The sequence below is a fragment of the Elaeis guineensis genome, chromosome 15 (genome assembly GCF_000442705.2).
Source record: "Elaeis guineensis isolate ETL-2024a chromosome 15, EG11, whole genome shotgun sequence".
In the NCBI taxonomy this organism is placed as follows: Eukaryota; Viridiplantae; Streptophyta; class Magnoliopsida; order Arecales; family Arecaceae; genus Elaeis; species Elaeis guineensis.
This window is the reverse complement of record NC_026007.2, coordinates 64,377,119-64,397,372: the sequence shown is the minus strand read 5'-3', so window position 1 is coordinate 64,397,372 and position 20,254 is coordinate 64,377,119. Positions and strand designations below refer to the sequence as shown.

The 20,254-nt window shown below is 37.5% G+C and overlaps 1 pseudogene; it reads right to left on the bottom strand.

Moving 5' to 3' along the window:
* Positions 1–10,963: 10,963 nt before the first annotated feature.
* On the bottom strand, positions 10,964–15,620 carry LOC105058304 (ferredoxin--nitrite reductase, chloroplastic-like; annotated as a pseudogene).
* Positions 15,621–20,254: the final 4,634 nt, after the last annotated feature.

The following is a 20,254-nucleotide window of genomic DNA, read 5'->3' as shown; positions in this document are numbered from 1 at the left end:
TATACATCCGCTCACTCACAAATCCATACCATAGCCAACCATGGACATCTTGTAACTCTGAGAAGAAAAGAAAGATGAAGGGGTGTGAGCTTTACAACCCAGTAAGAATTTTTATATCACACTAATATAATAATATAATCTGAAAATAAAGATAAGCAATAACACATAAAAGCCGATGTTCACTGTCCAGAATACTGCAAACATTTATAGATTATTTGTTTTATCAAAAGAGATGCATTATCATATGTTAATAAGTGAAACAATTTATTCAACGATTGTTTCATGTCTTATCCTTCTATTTTCTTCTATTATCACATCATCTTTAATCCTTTTCTTTTTAGCTTTGGCTTTGGACTATCAGGATCATACGACGATCTTTTATTCGGATCGATTTCTGTGATCTTCCTCGGATCGAAATATTCATGATCTTTCTCAGATCAAAGTGGCCATGATCTTTTTCGGATCAAATCATTCATGATCTTTCTCGGATCAAATTCTTCCACACATAAGCCTGTGGGGGCTGTCCCAGACATAAGCTCCTGGCAGGCTATTCCACATGATAAGGTCAGTTTAAACCATATTTCTCTTTCTTTTCATTTTCATAAAATTATAATATTTGACTTCATTAATCAATTCAAATTTTGCAGTATAATAAATATGTCATACCCATATAATCATACCATCAATCACTGATACATATGTATTAATATAACATACTCATGCTCAAAATCACATAAATAAATAATAGTATCTCAGATATAACAAATTCATCGATTTCAAATCTAACGATGCAAAATCAATGAGATAAAACCAATAGTAAAATAACATATATAATGATAATCATGTACAGAGATTCTTATCTTTACCGGTGACTAATCCAAGTACAGAAATCAATGTTCTTCTTTGATTTATGAATTTCTTTAACAAAATATTCTATTCGATATTATATGCAGAAAATCATCTCTTCATAACCCTAATCAAATATAAAAATTATATATGAAAAAAATTATCCAATAATCAATCCTAATAACACAAATCTAGGACCTCTCTCAGGATTAACCAAAATTAGGATTTATCTAAGTATCTGGATCCTTCACTGATCCATAAGACTTCTACAGAGAGAAAATCCATGAAGAGAAAGAAAATTTTAGAGAGAGAAAGTGGAGAGAGAAAATAGAGAGAGAAAATTTTTGTATCCTTCAGATGAGGCAATCATGATCGAGATCATCAAAGATCATATCAGGGTGACTCAATATGGATTAACCATGATTGATGTTATCAATTTTGAATAAAGATCAGATTGGAATCTAATCTACTGCATGAATTTCGGAGCAATCTCAAGTCATTATATTTTCATATCAATTTTATCTTAGGATTCGTGATGAAATCAGAGAGAGAAGACACTAGAGAGATAAAATCCATAAAGAGAGAGAAAGGTCTAGAGAGAAAATCTAGAGAGAGAAAATATAGAGAGAAGGTAGAGAGAGGAGAGAGGAAAGAGAGAGAAAATTCTCTCTTTTTTTTTCTATTTTTATTTTTCTCTTTCTCTTTTTCTTTTTCTTTTCTTTTCTTTTCCTTTTTTTTTTTCTTTTCCTTCTTCTTTTTCTTTTTTTCTTTTCCTTCTTCCCATGGCCCTCTCTTGGGCCGAAACAGGGGAAGACCAACGAGGTCCCCCCAGTGACCCAGGCTTCGATGAGGTGGGTGGTGTCTGGTCGACGGCAACGGAGCAAGGTCGGCTGACAGCAAGGTTCGATCGGTGAAGTTTTTTTTTTCGAAAAACAGGAGATCTGTCCCCTTTCTTCATGATTTCCGGTCATTGGCCGATCACCGGCGGCCAAAACCTTCAAAGAAGAGGGATAAAGGGATGTGGGTCCTATCCTATGGATGAGTCGCCACAACCGATGGCGCCGATGGCCGGAAAAGAGAGGAAAGGGTCCAGCCGAAACAGAGCAAAACAGGATTCACCCTTTTCATGGATTTTTCGATGATCCCAAAGGCCGGCGAGGGTGCACGAAGCCATGAAAAGGAGGAGAAGGAAGAGAGGAAGGAGGAGGAGGCTCACCTTCGACGTCGGTGAGACTTTCCGATGAGAAACTGGGACGGACATAGTAAGGGTATCCGCAGTAACTTTTCCGACGATCATCGTCGATTGACCCGAGATTCTCCGGTGAGAGGGAGAGAGGAGGGTTCTCCTCCTTAAATAGAGCCAGAGGGGGCTCTTTCCGACTCCGATTGGGAGTCGGTGAACGGAGAAAGAAGACTCCCTTTGGGAGTCTTCTCTCCTATTTTTTTTTGTATGGGCCGTCAAGGGTTTACAGGCCCAAGAATTTGGGCTGTTACAATCTCCTCCTTAAAAAAATTTCATCCTCGAAATTAAGTTGTATTATTTGAGGTATATATTTCAAAATATCCATTCTTCATGTCATTCTCAAGCTTACGATAATGTCATATATATTATTTATTTCTCATGATCTTGTTATAACAAGAATTATTTGAAATCTCAAACTCATCCCTTCTTATTGATTTCTCAACTTTTTGAAGAACTGTAACATTTTGGACTTGTATTAATATACCACCGTTATTTGTCTAATATATTCCACTCAAAATTCATAATTATCTCAGACTATCCTTGATAGAAAAATAAATAAAGATCAAACATCGGGCACTATTCATAATCATCGATTTCTTTCTTCTCTTGACCTTCCAACAAACTTTATATGTAGACTCTCATCTTAAGAAAACCTCAATCTTCTATATCAGTCCAAGTAACAATATTAAATTTAAAAAAAAATATGAGATCTATGTCAGGACATTCTAAGTTTGAACTAATATCAGAACTATCAAGCTATTAATAAACTTGAAATATCTAAAATTTCTTGACATTATCTACAATGAAACAACCTACTGACAAAAATTATCCGGCTATAATCAGATTAGATCAAAATTTATAGCATCCTTTCATTATAAATAAAATCCTTCCTTATTTGCAACTAATGTATTTCATCATAATATCTTTTGATTTAAAAGATTAATATTTTTAATCAATTTAATCCACCACGCTTTTGCTGCGCACTCTGATCTTAATTTATCAAATTATATAAGTCTATCAAAGATAAAAAAAATATCCTTATATGTTAGATCAATCCAGGATAGATCCAACCTTCAAATTTCATATAAGACTTAAGATAAAATTTTAAGTTTCTTTATCTTTACTACCTTTGGGTATAGTATATAAAAATTAAATCTTGATCCACTTCCTATATTTGAAATCATTGCATAAGTTTCATCACTCTTCAAGAATCCAACATATCTAGAATCAATTGGAGTTAACCTTAGATTTACCTTACAATCATTTAGATAATTTCTAAATCAATCTTTTTTTTTAAAAAAATTAATTCTAACTTGACAAACTAGAAGAACTCAAGCCAACATCCTTATAAGTAGAATCAACTTGATTATTTCTTATAGAGCTCCCTTCATCACAACCCTTAATATTAATCAATAAATCTATACAAAATCTTGTCCCTTGTATAAGTCATTCAAAATTTAACACTAGCAAGATGTCTTAGTTCAATTTAAAAAAATCTAAACTTTAACTTGAATAATTAATACACTTCACCATCTTCAACAATCACAAGAAAAATTAAAAAAAAAATAATCTAAAGATAGTAATACGACTTATTAAAGATTTCATCATAACCTGTATATCATACTCTGACAAAATAATTTTTTTTTTTAATTTAACAGCAATATCAAAATACTTTTGATCCACTTAGAAAAGTAAACTTTTGATTTAAAATTTAATGCAACTTGAAAGATCAAGGAATCATATTCAGAATATGATATTTTGAGTAACGAAAGATTTCACCAAGATGTGTATCTCATATTCTCATAATAAAATTCAAGTATATTTTTTTTTCATCTAAGATTGAGTTTCATATATGATCCTCTTATAGGTTCAATGCTCAAAAATATTTCTCTCTCATATGATGAAATTTCTTCTTAGACCATATCCTAACTTTCTTTTGATAAATTTAAAATTTGTAATGCTCAGATAATTAATATCAAAATCAGAAAAGTTATCATGCTTTCCTTCCATATAAGTTTAGCATTCTAAAATCATCGAGTATACTCAACATAACATATCAATACCTCCCACTTCCTTCCAGGGTCAACTCTTCTTATATTCAGGCCACCCTACTAATTGAAACCCAAAATATAACTCAACAATTTTATTATGGACATCATATGTCACTTATGCATAAATTTTATCATAGTATCTATTGATTTAAAATCTAAATATTGAATCTTTTCTTTTATATTTATCATGTTCTTCATGATCATAGTCTCAAGTTTAAATATCACTAGAGTCATAATCCTGAATAATTATAACCTTAAGCTCAAATACCACTTAAATCATATTCTCTAGTGATCATAACATAAACTCTAATATCATTCTATTATATCCTTAATGATTATAACCTTAAACTCTGATATTATCTATCATACTCTATTGATTATAATCTCAAAGTTTTGATATCACTTATATGACAATCCCTAGTGACCTTAAACTTGGGCTCTAGTACTGTTCTGTCATATCCTAATCAGTTGTATCATTGTCTCCAAATGAACGTAACCTAAGCTCTCAGCTCAGATATTACTCTGTTACATCCTATTGATCTTACATAAAGTTTTAATATCTCTTCATAATCTTTAGTGATCTTAAACCTAAGCTCTGATATTATTCTATCATATCCTAATCACTTATATCATAGATCTCACATTATCATAACATGAGCTTTGATATTACTCTGTAATATTCTAATCACTTATATTATAATCCTTAATGATCATAATCTGAGCTCTGATACCACTTTGTCACATCCTAATCACTTGTATTATAGTTTCCAAATGATCATAACCTAGGTTCTGATACCATTTTGTCACGCCCCGAACCCAACATCCGGATTAGATACGTGATGGCCGCACACTCCTTAGAGCAAGCCCTAAAGAATATGCAAGGCCAAATTAAATCATTACAACCTTATCAATCATAATATTTAATTTCAATAATAATTCATAAAACTTACATAATTATAATTAACATTCTTTTAATCCTCTGATCAGGTATCAACGGTACTCTATCTATGCATCCACTCACTCACAAATCTATACCATAGCCAACCATGGACATCTTGTAACTCTGAGAAGAAAAGAAAGATGAAGGGGTGTGAGCTTTACAGCCCAGTAAGAATTCTCATATCACACCAATATAATAATATAATCTGAAAATAAAGATAAGCAATAACACATAAAAGCCGATGTTCACTATCCAGAATACTGCAAACATTTATAGATTATCTATTTTATCAAAAGAGATGCATTATCATATGTTAATAAGTGAAACAATTTATTCAACGATTATTTCATGTCTTATCTTTCTATTTTCTTCTATTATCACATCATCTTTAATCCTTTTCTTTTTGGCTTTGGCTTTAGCTTTGGCTTTGGACTACCAGGATCATGCGACGATCTTTTATTCGGATCAATTTCTGTGATCTTCCTCGGATCGAAATATTCATGATTTTTCTTGGATCAAAGTAGCCATGATCTTTCTTGGATCAAATCATTTATAATCTTTTTTGGATCAGATTCTTCCACACATAAGTCTGTGGGGGCTGTCCCAGGCATAAGCTCCTGGCAAGCTATTCCACATGACAAGGCCAGTCCAAATCATATTTCTCTTTCTTTTTATTTTCATGAAATTATAATATTTGACTTCATTAATCAATTCAAATTTTACAGTATAATAAATATGTCATACCCATATAATCATGCCATCAATCACTGATACATATGTATTAATATAATATACTCATGCTCAAAATCACATAAATAAATAACAGTATCTCAGATATAACAAATTCATCGATCTCAAATCTGACGATGCAAAATCAATGAGATAAAATCAATGACAAAATAATATATATAATGATGATCATGTACAGAGATTCTTATCTTTACCGGTGACTGATCCAAACACAGAAATCAATGTTCTTCTTTGATTTATGAATTTTTTTAACAAAATATTCCATTTGATATCATATGCAGACAATCATCTCTTCATAATCCTAATCAAATATAAAAATCATATATGGAGAAAATTATCCGATAATCAATCCTAATAATACAAATCTAGGATCTCTCTCAGGATTAACCAAAATTAGGATTTATCTAAGTGTCTGAATCCTCCACTGATCCATAAGACTTCTAGAGAGAGAAAATTTATGAAGAGAAAGAAAATTTTAGAGAGAGAAAGTGGAGAGAGAAAATATAGAGAGAAAATTTTTGTATCCTTCAGACGAGGCAATCATGATCGAGATCATCAAAGATCATATTAGGGTGACTCAATATGGATTAACCATGATTGATGTTATCAATTTCAAATAAAGATCAGATCGGAATCTAATCTACTGCATGAATTTCGGATCAATCTCAGGTCATCATATTTTCATATCAATTTTATCCTAGAATTCGTGATGAAATCAGAGAGAGAAGATACTAGAGAGATAAAATTCATAAAGAGAGAGAAAGGTCTAGAGAGAAAATTTAGAGAGAGAAAATATAGAGAGAAGGTAGAGAGAGGAGAGAGGAAAGAGAGAGAAAGGAGAGAGAGGAGAGAGAGAAAATTTTCTCTTTTTTTTCTATTTTTCTTTTTCTCTTTCTCTTTTTCTTTTTCTTTTCTTTTCTTTTCCTTTTCTTTTTCTTTTCCTTCTTCTTTTTCTTTTTTTCTTTTCCTTCTTCCCACGGCCCTCTCTTGGGCCGAAACAGGGGAAGACCAACGAGGCCCCCCCCAGTGACCCGGGCTCTGACGAGGTGGATGGTGTCTGATCGATGGCAACGGAGCAAGGCCGGCTGACAGCAAGGTTCGGTCGGTGAAGTTTTTTTTTTTTCGAAAAACAGGGGATCTGTCCCCTTTCTTCATGACTTTCGGTTATTGGCCGGTCACCGACGGCCAAGACCTTCAAAGAAAAGGGATAGAGGGATGAGGGTCCTATCCTAAGGATGAGACGCCGCAATCGACGGCGTCGGTGGCCGAAAAAGAGAGGAAAGGGTCCGGCCGAAACAGAGCAAAACAGGATTCACCCTTTTCATGGATTTTTCGGTGATCTCGAAGGCCGGCGAGGGTGCACGAAGCCATGAAAAGGAGGGGAAGGAAGAGAGGAAGGAGGAGGAGGCTCACCTTCGACGCCGGCGAGGCTTTTCAGCGAGAAACCGGGACGGACATAGTAAGGGTATCCACAGTACTTTTCTCGACGATCGCCGTCGATTGATCCGAGATTCTCCGGTGAGAGGGAGAGAGGAGGGTTCTCCTCAAATAGAGCCGGAGGGGGCTCTTTCCGACTCCGATTGGGAGCCGGTGAACGGAGGAAGAAGACTCCCGAAGGGGGTCTTCTCCCCTATTTTTTTTTTTTTTTTTTTGTATGGGCCGTCAAGGATTTACAGGCCCAAGAATCTGGGCTGTTACACTATAACTTTTGTAATAACCTATTAAGCTTTCCCGGAAGCAATTTTTTTTAAAAAAAAAAATTGTAACTTTCCTTAATGTATAGCTTTTTATAACTTTTGTAATAACTTAATGTATTCTTAAGGTATTTTTTCTTCTTAATGTATTTTATAACTTTTTGATATGCTATTAGTCTATACCAAGTGATGTAAATTCAAATCTCACCTGTACCAAACTTTGATTATTTTTTTTTTAATGCGGGATGCTAATCAAGTGTGTTCGATTCCGTTCTTATCCCGAATTTGGTTGGGAGCACAGTTTTTTTTTTTTTTTTTTTTTTTTAATTTATTTAAGGCAAAAAAAGGATGCACCAAAGAAAAGTCTTTCCATAATCCCCCCCCCACAAAAAAAAAAGTCTTCCAATGGAACGTAACCGTACGTCAGTTGGATGCAATCCAACGTTAACCCTAACAGCATTTTGTGAGTTGGGGGCCAAGCAAAAGCACAGCATAAAATCGTTTCTTATGAAAAAAGAAGTATTATATACCATAAATGAAACATATTATGACGTATGGTGCATCCAAATGAAAGCACTCTTGGGATCTCTAGATGTATGGGAGCTAAGATGGCTATTCTAAACCAAGCATAGCAGAAGAAGAAGCAAGGCTTGAGAAGTAAGAATAGGATCAGCTTAAAGAATCAAGAAATAGAGATAAGAAGGCACTGTTTATAATCTATCAAGGGCTTGATGAAGCTATGTTTGAGATAATTGCTCTAGCAAAGACATCAAAGGAGGCCTGGGGCTTCACAAAGTATTCAGTGGAGTAGGAAAAGTAAAGAAAATTTGGTTACAGGCCTTGCGAGCTCAATTTGAAGTACTTCACAAGAAAAGTTCAGAATTAATTTTTAATTATTTTGCAAAATTTATTTTGATTATTAATCAAATGAGAATAAATGGAGAAGAATTGAGTGATGTTCGTGTAACAGAGAAGATATTGTGGTCTTTAGATCAAAAGCTTGATTTTACGATTATGGCTATAGAAGAATCAAAGGATTTAGAGCAAATGACGCTAGAACAGCAAATGGGATCTCTTCAAGCTCATGAATAAAGGTCATGAAGAGAAGAGAAGAAAAGTCAGTAGAACATGCACTTCAGACCAAACTTATTCTCCAAACAAGGGAGGTCAGCCTAATAGAGGAGGGTTACAAAGAGGAAGAGCTGGCAGATCATGGGTTGGTGCTTTTGATGACAGCCATGATGGTTTAAAAATTCTTTCAGTCAAAAGTGGATGTGGATGTGGCAAAGGTCAAGACTATATAGACATGGTAGACATTCAAGATGAAGGTATGACAAATTTGGAATTCAGTGCCATATTTGCAAAAATTATGGCTATCATGCATGCATCTGAATGTTACTATAATACCAACAACGAAGCCGAGAAAGTGAATTTTGCAGATAAAGAAGAATAAGCAAAGCAAGAGGGATCTGTTTTCTTGATTGCTTATAATGACAATGAAGCTTGCAATTTCACCGCTTGTTATCTTGATACCATAGCCTCTAACCATATGTGTGGAAGGAAGCAGTTTTTGGTAGAACTTGATAAAAGCTACAATAGCAATATCACATTTGGAGATTCATCTCAAAGACCAGTATGCGGTAGAGGTAAAATTCTGATTGAACCTATAAATGGTGAGCAAAAGTATGCCTCCAATGTCTACTATTTTCTGGACATGAAAAATAATATTTGAGCCTAGATCAGCTGCTTGAAAGAGGCTATGATATTCAAATGAAGGACTTGATTTTCTACATATATCTTGCAAGCAACACCTTGATTGCTTGTGTCAAAATGGCCAAGAATAGAATGTTTTCATTGACACTCTTCATCAATCAATCAAATTGCTTTAAGGCTATCATTGGAGATGAGCCAACCCTCTGGCATCTTCAATTTAGGCATTTGAATTTTCAAGCATTGAAACTTTTTGAAAATATGACGGCTAGCTTCCCAAAGACAGATCAACCAAGCAAGTTGTGTGAACTTTGTATTATAGGAAAGTAGCAAAGGAAGACTTTCAAAGGAAAAAGATCAAGAAGAGCAATTGTACGCCTTGAATTGATACCTTTAAATGTTTGTAGGCCTATCAAACCTGTATCAGTTGGTGGAAATAGATACTTTCTTATCTTTACTAATGACTATAGTGGAAAGACATGGGTTTACTTCTTGAAAAAAAAAAAAAGAGAAGTATTGACAAGATTTAAAGAGTTCAAAATTCTGGTTGACAAGCAAAATGCTGTCATATAAAATATATTATAACAGATAGAGGTGGTGAATACATTTTGGAGGACTGAAAATTTTTGCAAAGATAATGGGATTGTGCATCGGTTTTCATGCCACAGACACCACAACAAAATGGTGTTTGGAAAAGGAAAAAATAAAACCATTCTTAACATGGTGAGATGCATGTTGAAAGAAAGAAAAGTAGCAAAAGAATTTTGGAAAGATGCTATTGTTTGTGATGTCCATTTAATGAACAGATTTCCTACAAAATAAATTCGGGATGTCACACCAAAAGAAGCATGGAGTTTGCACAAATTGAGAGTTAATCATCTGAAAATCTTAATTTGGTAGCATTGCATATGCCAAAATACCATAAGAAAAGAGGACAAAGCTTGAAGATAAAAGTTAAAAGTGTATTTTCTTGGCATACGATAAAAATTTCAGTGGATATAAGCTGGATTTTCTTTACCTTTCTTGATTAACTTTGTGCCATATTCAATAGGTATATCAACTAGTTAACAATTCTCCATAGAAAACTTCTTCAAAATTTCATATAACAGTGTATTTTCTAACGATTATAGCTCTCTCTAACATTCGGTGTACAGGCACCATCTCGGTTATATGCAATGCTGCAAAAAAAAATATATTGTTCATGAAATCATTAATGGTAATCGCAACAATCATATAGATTTATTGGTAGGTGTGAAATAATCAAATTCTTTTTAAAAAAGCACCTCTGTAGCAGCCGCTATTCCAAAAAATATACATCTTTTGAATGACTGGTCTATCCTTTGTGATCAAAAGGAGCTTTGTGCTTTCGCAAAGGTGTGGTCGCTGATGCAAGCCTGTTGGTGATTCAAGCTCTTATATGTTGATCTATTTTCACTGCTAGAAGCATTAGACCATTTAGACTGAATGAGCTGATTATTTTGTTGTCCTTTTTTGGGTTGGTTGTTCTAACATCTAAAATGATTCTGGTGTCTAATATCTCCTCTTTTCATCCTTCTCATTCTATAAAATTTTCATTTCTTTTTCAGCAATAACTGTTCTTTTTAATAAAATGATGGCAATAGTACATTCCCATTACCTCCTTTTCCCAAAAAAAAAAAAAAAAATCTCAACATTGACTTATTTGTTAAATAAAGAAGAAACAGCATGGTAGCAAGCTCAAAATCGTTTATCACTTTCCACCAAGCTCTTCTTCTTCCTCCTCCTCCCTTATCCTAGTGGCTGCTCCGAAGTGCTCGCCCAGAATGTCCACATCTAAGAGCACCAAGTCCTTGCAGGCACCCCTTCTTTGTACACATCCTCCAGGTGTGAATCGCTCCCAATTCTCCCACTCAAGTAAGCATCCACCCCTTCGCACACCTTCCCTTCTGCGTCCTTCATCATCCACCCCTTCGGGCGAGCAATCTAATGCATTCTGACCGTTGACTCCCAACGACATCCGCTTCTCCACCTCCTCGGTCACCTTCATCACCCTCACCTTTATTTTAATGATGGCCTGCCCCCAAAACTAGTTACCCATGCATTCCACCAATACTTTCATGTGAAGGCTGGGCTCTCGGGAGAACTTCTTCAGAAGTGGCTCATGGAGCATCACCTCCACCTGCGAGTCCTTGACGTCGAAGATGATGATATTGTTAGGATTTGACGCCTCGAGATTCAGCCCACATTGAGTCCACAGCGAGGTTCGCGGCGAAAAACGGAGTCCAACGAGACCAAGATCACCTGAAACAGAGCTCGGATGGAGAAGATACGAGCTTTTGAAGTCGGCACGACATTCGAGGTGGCGGAGGACCGCCGGCGACCGGCGGCGTGCGGGACGCGCGACCCAGGCCCGCATGGGGGGCCCGCGGCCCAGGTGGGCGCGCGGCCCAGCCGGGCGCGCGGCCCAGGCGCACGCGGGCCCGCGCGCAAGCGCGGCCCCGGCCCGCGCGCGCGGGCCGGCCCAGGCCCAGCGGCCTGCTGGCCCCTTTGCCCCGGTCCACCGTGGACTGGGCGGTCCACGGCGGGGCCTGTGGATCGCGTGGGAGTTTCCCACGCGTTTCACGCGGTCCACGGCACTATTCCGTAGATCGGTCGCGATCGGACGGCCCAGGGAGATTGCGGTGACGATCCGACGGTTCAGGAGGTTGATTTGGCTTGTTTAAGACTCTTAAACCTAATCTAATTAGGTTTAAACTCTGTTTAACTCTTTAAAAGGGCTTGTGACGAACAGAGGAAGGGGAGTGGATCGGTTTTGCGCTGTACGAAGCCCGTACGAACCAAAGAAGAGAGAGAGAGGCGAGAGCGTTGAGAGAGAAGGAGCAGGAGGCTCCTGGACAGCGGTCGCCAGGCTCTTCAGGGGTTCAGAGGGGTCTTCAAGAGAGAGAGAGCTTTTGTGAGGAAAACTTCTAGTGAGAGAGAATTGGGTGTACAAGGGTTGAGGGTGAGGTCTCCTCTTGTAAAATTTCTTTTTCATAATGAAGTTTGCATGCCCCGTGGAGACGAGCCCTTTTGTGGCTGATCCACGTATTTTGATTGTTTTTCCTTTTGTTTTGTTTCTTCTTTCTTCCTGCTGCATCGTGTGGTACTAAAAAGATCTTGGGAGGTGGTGTCCTGACCAGACATCCACCCAACAAGTGGTATCAGAGCAAGGCGGTACAATGACGCAGATTGCAGCGGTGGTGAGCAAGACTGAAGATGGAGAAGACAGGAACAATCAAGATGGAGATCAACAAATTCGATGGTAAGAGCAATTTCTCCTTGTGGCAGGCAAAGGTGAAGGACGTGCTTATCCAACAGGGGTTGATCGATGCTCTCTTGTGCGATGAGAAGCCGACCACCATGGAGGTGCGGGATTGGAACGGCTACAGATGCAGACGGTGAGTACCATCCGCATGTACCTGGCAGATGAGGTGGTGATCTATGTGCTGAGCGAGACTTCCCCGACGGTACTGTGGTCGAAGCTCGAGGAGTTGTACATGGCGAAGTCTCTCACCAACACATTTTTTCTCTGGAGGCAGTTTTATCAACTGTGGATGACTGAGGGACAGAGCGTGCAGGAGCATTTGAGCCACTTCCAGAAGATCCTCACCGACCTTCTCAGCGTTGGCGAGAACGTTGAGGAGAAGACTAGGGCACTGGTTTTGCTGACATCTTTCTCCTTCGTACGAGTCCTTGGTGACTGCTCTTCTAGTAGGGAAGAGCACTATCAAGATGGACGAGGTCACCGCGGCGATACTCCAGAACGAGGTTCTCAGGAGGGAGAACCCAGCTTCGAGCTCAGGTGGCGGTAGCTCAGCTTTGATGGCTTCTGGAGGTGCAGGAGGCGGTAGATGGAGCGACAGAAGATCGCAACGAGGGCGGTCTAAGTCCAAGAGGGACTTGAGCAAAATCAGGTGTTACCGGTGTGAGGAGTTGGGGCATCTAGCCAGAGATTGCCCTCAACTTAAAAATCGGATGGTGGCTGCTGTAGCGACGGCCGGCAGTGATTCAGATGGAGATGTCCTGGAGATATCTGACGAGGTATCTACTTCTTCCCAGCAGTGAATATTAGATTCTGCATGGCCCTATCATGTGTGTTGCAGAGAGGAGCAGTTTGACTTCCTGGAGAACAGTGAGGGCACTGTATATCTACCGGATGGATCGAGCTGTGCGATCAGAGGCATTGGGACGGTCAGCTGGAGGACACATGACGGTGCAGTGAGGAGATTGGGGGAGGTCCGATACATACCCGATTTCAGGCGGAATCTTATCTCACTTAGCAGACTCGATTCGAGAGGCTACAGGACGGTAGCTGGTGGAGGAATCCTGAGGGTGCTATGTGGCGATAGGATTGTGCTGGAGGGGAAGAAGGGGAGCAGAGGACATTATTACCTGGCAGGGAGCCCAGTGCGAGGTGGAGCTTCGGGAGCCAGGCAGAGCCCAGAGCGAGGTGGAGCTCCAGGAGGTGGATCGGGCACGAGACAGGAGACTCGGGAGGATGAGAGGCGATGTCGCAAGGTGAGATTCCTATTGCCGCAAGATGATGCTCCGAGCAGGTCTCAGGTCAGGAGAAGCACAGCATACGACGGAGATGGGATCGAGCAGCCTGGCTCGACTCCCATGTTTGCCCATCCATGATCAGCAGGCGATTGCCCCAGGGCATGGGGGCGAGGAGATCATAAGCTCTCGGAGTTTGGAGGAGGCCGAATATCGAATCGAGGTGGAGATTGTTAGGATTTGACTCCTTGAGATTCAGCCCATATTGAGCCCACAATGAGGTTCGCGGTGAAAAATGGAGTCCAACGAGATCAAGATCACCTGAAACGGAGCTCGGATGGAGGAGATATGAGCTTTTGAAGTCGGCACGATATTCGAGGCGACGAAGGACCGCCGGCGACCGGCGGCGGGTGGTAGCGGTGCGGCCGCAGGCGGCGGCGCGCGGGACGCTCGACCCAGACCCGTGCGGGACGCGCGACCCAGGCCCGTGCGGGGGGCCCGCGGCCCAGGCGGGCACGCGGCCCAGCCGGGCGCGCGGCCCAGGCCCGCGCGCGCTGGCCGGCCCAGGCCCAGCGGCCTGCTGGCCCCTTTGCCCCAGTCCACCGTGGACCGGGCGGTCCACGGCGGGGCCTGTGGACCGCGTGGGAGTTTCCCACGCGTTTCACGCGGTCCACGGCACTATTCCGTGGACCGGTCGCAATCGGACGACCCAAGGAGATTGCGGTGACGATCCGACGGTTCAGGAGGTTGATTTGGCTTGTTTAGGACTCTTAAATCTAATCTAATTAGGTTTAAACTCTGTTTAACCTTTTAAAAGTGCCTGTGACGAACAGAGGAAGGGGAGTGGATCGGTTTTGCGCCGTACGAAGCCCGTATGAACCAAAGAAGAGAGAGAGAGGCGAGAGCGCTGAGAGAAAAGGAGCAGGAGGCTCCTGGACAGCGGTCGCCAGGCTCTTCAGGGGTTCAGGGGGGTCTTCAAGAGAGAGAGAGAGCTTTTGTGAGGAAAACTTCTAGTGAGAGAGAATTGGGTGTACAAGGGTTGAGGATGAGGTCTCCTCTTGTAAAATTTTTTTTTCATAGTGAAGTTTGCATGCCCCGTAGAAACGAGCCCTTTTGTGGCTGATCCACGTATTTTGATTGTTTTTCCTTTTGTTTTATTTCTTCTTTCTTCCTGCTGCATCGCATGGTACTGAAAAGATCTTGAGAGATGGTGTCCTGATCAGACATCCACCCAATAGATATTTGGCTCGATTATGAGATGGAGCTCATCGGAACCATACTCATCGGCCATCTGAGTGAGCTCAAAAATGTCCGAGGCCTGAACCCTACCTACTAGGATGAGAGGACCCACAAACCTGGGCCTTGCTCGCATCTAGCTGGGGATGCACTCCAAGATGGTCCCTCCTTTCCTGTCGCTTCTGCACTAGATCCTCTTCTGATGCGCGCTCTAGCTCTTGTGACACTCAACCTGCAACCCTGAATACTTGTTTCTCCTGGAAGATTTCAATTTCAAATACTCAAGTTTATATTAAGGCCATTTAAGCAAAGGAAAAAAATTGTAGATGAGGAATAGAACTTACCAATTCATCGATGAGCCACATCATTCGTGTCTTCTGTCCATTTCCTTTACTATTGAGGTCTCAGTAAGCCTTGAGAACTATTTGACACAAAGGAACCATATAATTTGATACGACGCAAGTGTCAAGGGGCACCGTCTCTATACATCTCTTGGGACTAAATAAGCCACCCACCAGTAGATTGAAACCAAATCTTCCATTCTTCATGGCAGGCATGTAGGCAACATTATTTATGTGAGGATGATGGTAAAGATCGTTGGAACCTATGACATAAATATTTCATTTTTTTGGCATGGTCGGAAGGAAATGTTGATAGCTACCAAGTAATATGAACTTCCAAAAACATAGAAGTTATGGATATGAGATTCTCTCCAATTAAATAACTGAAATAGAAACTATTCATTTTTATTTTCATTTAAGTGTCCGATACCTTCCAATCAAATATGTTCTTAAAGTAAAAATAGGACAATAATGACTTTTAGCAACATCCAAGGGGCGGTAGCTCGGATAAGTTATTTGCCCCTTTGGTAAAGCCACTTTTTGTACTTGTTGTAAATACAGAACAGAGACATGGCAGGTGGACTTGTCCTTTCATTTTCTATTGATGGAAGGTTTTGTCTTTGCATGCTAGAATGGCAAATTGACAACAAAAAACTTAGCACACTACTATATTATATGAACAATGCTAAAATAACACACAAATTGTTGTGAATGGGGTTCAAGTCCCACGTTTCCCTATTTAATGATATTCTAATGATGAAAGAATTAGGAATAACAAATAAATATTCATTTTTATTATTTATCTTGAAAATATGTAAAATATGAAACTCTCGAAATCTCGAGTGATTGAACTACATGTTCTTCTACTTCTGAAACTCACTCTGGACCAAAGATGCGACGACAGATCATACAAAATTCATAGTGAAAATACTCCATATGCAAGGACAAGGCAAATGACAATTTTCTCTTCTCCACTTTGAAACACTTAGAAGTGTTGGATGAGTATTTCTGATTTGAATTTTTGTCTGATGTGAATATCTGAAACACTTAGAAGTTTTGGAAGACTATTTCTAATGTAAATATAGCCAGAGTAACTCAAACAGAAAAGGAAAAACAAAGGAGGAACTATCCTATAGTTTCTTGCCATCTTATAGCCACTTCCCCTCATATTTCAATCTTGGATGATCCAAATTGAACTCACTCATCACGAACGATTCAATCGGATTCAAAATCCAGCATTTAGTTTAGCTTTTTGGACAGCACGTCACAAGTACATATTTTAGATTAGATTTTTATATAGTACATTTCAAACATGTGAAGCTAAATAATTGTATAGAGTACATGTAAAGCATTGGTATCAGAGGGACTCATCATTTGATATTATATCTCCACACTCTTAAGTAATTGGACAGTAACTCTCGTTCTGGCTAATTTTGTTGTACGAAAAAACCCTTTTATTTTTGGATTTGTTATTTCAAAAATTCTAAGAAAAATAAGGTCTGCTTGCGAAACTGAAAATCTGATTTCAAAAGTCGTAAATATTCCTGTGCTTTTTATTATATTCTGGAAAAAAATGCTGCATGCTGCGGATAGGGGCGAAAAAAGATGGCGATTCTTATTTCTCTGCATCTTCCAAGGTTTTTTTATTTATGACATGAATCAAAAATTTGTATAACTGCAATAACTACTATCCCTTGTAATTATTGCATAATAATTAGCAATATTAGATTTGAAAATATTTAAAAATATTATTTAAAAATAGAGGGATAAAAGGGAGCGGGATAAATTGATAAACAGAGAAAACTACAGCTTCAAAAGGGCGAGGGGAAGGGCTGGAGATTGGGCTCTTGGATCCTTCAGTAACCGTTTTTTTTTTTTTTAATTCTATCAAAAAAATAATTATTTTGTTATACCAAAAAAAAAAAAGGCCAGCGTCAGATTCTGAGTCTCTGCTAAATTAAAAAGATGCCCTTGTTCTTTTTCAGTTTTTTAGAGGTTGGGATAGTATAAGGATGCCTTCGTTTATTTTTTTTGGTACAAGCAATCGTTTATTCTTTATTAAGGCTGCAAGGTTTTAGTAACGCCGTGATGTGATAGTAACAGTTTGTTCTCTAGAACCGTTGTTGACTATTACAATTACTATTATTAATCAAATCTCACTTTAATGAACAAGAAATTATCTTTTATTTTGATTTAAAATATTATTTTTTTATTCAAATGAACCATGCAACTTTTAAATAACAATAGTTATTTATGTTTTGCAGCAGCCTTTGTATTATTATAACAACAGTTACCTAATAAATATTTTTTTAATTATTATTATTACATAATTGAACATGTCCTGTACAAAATTGTTGTAACAGTGACAATTTGTTTGAAACCCTTTCTTCCATGTTAAAAGCTCTAATCAAACTCTACAATAGGATCCTGTGACGATTCTATACTTGGAGGTGGAGTAATTTTTTGTGCACCACGTGTGGTGCAAAAAAAATGATGTAAAACGCACCGCAGTAGCTTATTGGTCCACGTAGCACTGAGAAAACATCCTTTCTAACCATCAACTTAGCATCTGACACTATAATTAATAATAGGAGCTGCACCATTTTTCAATGCACTGCAGAAATTTAATGTTGGAGTTAATTTGAAAAATTTGAAACTAACGAAAATATTTTTTTCCTCCAAAACACCGTATTCTATTTTGCTCGTGCTTGTTCATTTTGAATGTTGTTTTCTCTTTCTTCTTCTTCATTTTATTCTACTTCTATCTGAGCATTGGGTGTCTAAGATTTTTCTGCAGCGAGCTATGTGCGTCCGAAATTATACTAATATTTTGCCTGTTCTAATTGCTTCAAAATAACATATTGTACCCATAAAGTTTATCTTTTTCTCAATAAATTCTTTTTATAAATTCTTTATTATAGCAACTCCTTTGACAGTTAAATAGAGTTAATGCATTGATTGGTTTAAATGAGATTTTTTTATGTTTCTGCAATAAAAAATAATAATATTATTATGAAAAATCATAAAAAGTAAATAAAATATTATAATAACCATCGAAAACTCATATAAGCCATCAAGAAGTAATATACATGCCTTTTTTTTGCATCCTATGACATTCAAATCAAAAAATATGACATCATATCTCTTAATATGACATCATATAGTGTTCTATGACTTTCTATTTTATCAAATGAGTATTTTAGAGGTATAAATTACATCATATGAACTTGTATAAATATAAATAACTTTTTATTACTTAATAAAACTATATGAATAATAAATATGGCTTCTTCTTCTTCTTAATGATATGCTAAAATGGAGCTTTTTTCTATATGTGCAATAAAAAGTAATGATATTGTCATTGAAAGTCATAAAAAGTAAATAAGATGTCATAATAATTATTAAAAAGTTATATAATCCATCATGAAGTAATATAGAAGTCTTTTTTTTACATCTTATGACATTCTGATCAAGAAATATGATCTTCTATCTTTTGGTATGATATCATATAGTCTTGTATGACTTCATATTTATCAAATAAGTATTTTCGAGGTATAAATTACTTCATATAAACTTGTATAAATATAAATGACTCTCCATTGCTCGATAAAACTATATGAATAATAGAAATGACTTCTTCTTCTTAACGATATGCTGAAATGAAACTTTATTTTACTAGTGCAATAAGAAAAAATAATATTGTTATGAAAGTTATAAAAAGTAAATAAGATATCATAATAACTATCAGAAAGTTATATAATCCATCAAAAAATAATATAAAAATCTTTTTTTACATCCTATATAACATCCTGATCAAAAAATATGACCTTTCATCTCTTAGTATGATATTATATAATCTTGTATGACTTTCTATTTTATCAAATAAGTATTTTAGAGGTATAAATTATATTATATAAATTTATATGAATATAAATAACTCTCCATTGCTTAATAAAACTGCATAAATAATATATATGACTTCTTCTTTTTAATGGTATGCTAAAATGGAGCTTTTTTCTTGTTAATATAACAGAAAGTAATAATACTATCATAGAAAATCATAAAAAGTAAACAAGATATCATAATAATTATCAAAATCATATAATCTATCAAAAAATAATATAGAAGCCTTTCTTTTGTATCCTATGATATCTTGATCAAAAAATATGACCTCCCATCTCTTAGTATGACATCATATAGTCTTGTATGACTTTCTATTTTGTTAAATCAGTATTTTACAGGTATAAATCACTTCATATGAATTTATTTTAGAGGCATAAATCTCATCTCCATTGAGGTGGTGGCCAGCTCCTGGATGCCGTTTTCTCGCACTAGCATCATTGGCTCCTTCTCCAGCTTAATCTTCTCCTATGGATTTATATCCTTGCCTTTAGTCTCTCAGAATCCACACCCTACCCTCAGGGCATCTTCATCGTCATTGCAGCCCTCACCCACCAAATTGCCCACCACCACCGTCGGATCTACACGAGCAGGCTAGGAATCACTGCAGATAGATGCAGTCATTTTTAGTGGTGGTTGTGTCATGCCCCCAACCCTGAATTTAAATCAAAATAAAATTTGAGAGCATGAACAACCACTGCATACTTACAAAGTATGGATTCTATAGGCATGCAAGACATCCAACTTGACAAAACTTCAATATAATGTAAAAAATAGTATTTTTATCATACAGACAGTGGTATTAACAGAATAACTAACTATTTCATAGATCAATTTTAACTTTAACTTTTACAATAATCGATATCACTGTTATGTAACATCATTATACACCTACTATCTCACGAACTAACCACTTTTTATAGACCGACCTCACCTTCTACATACAAATCCCAAAATTTCAAGGTTTGGCCCCAAAACTAGTCCTAGAATTTGAAAAAGATTTATAAGTTTCACAGCTCAATAGGTAA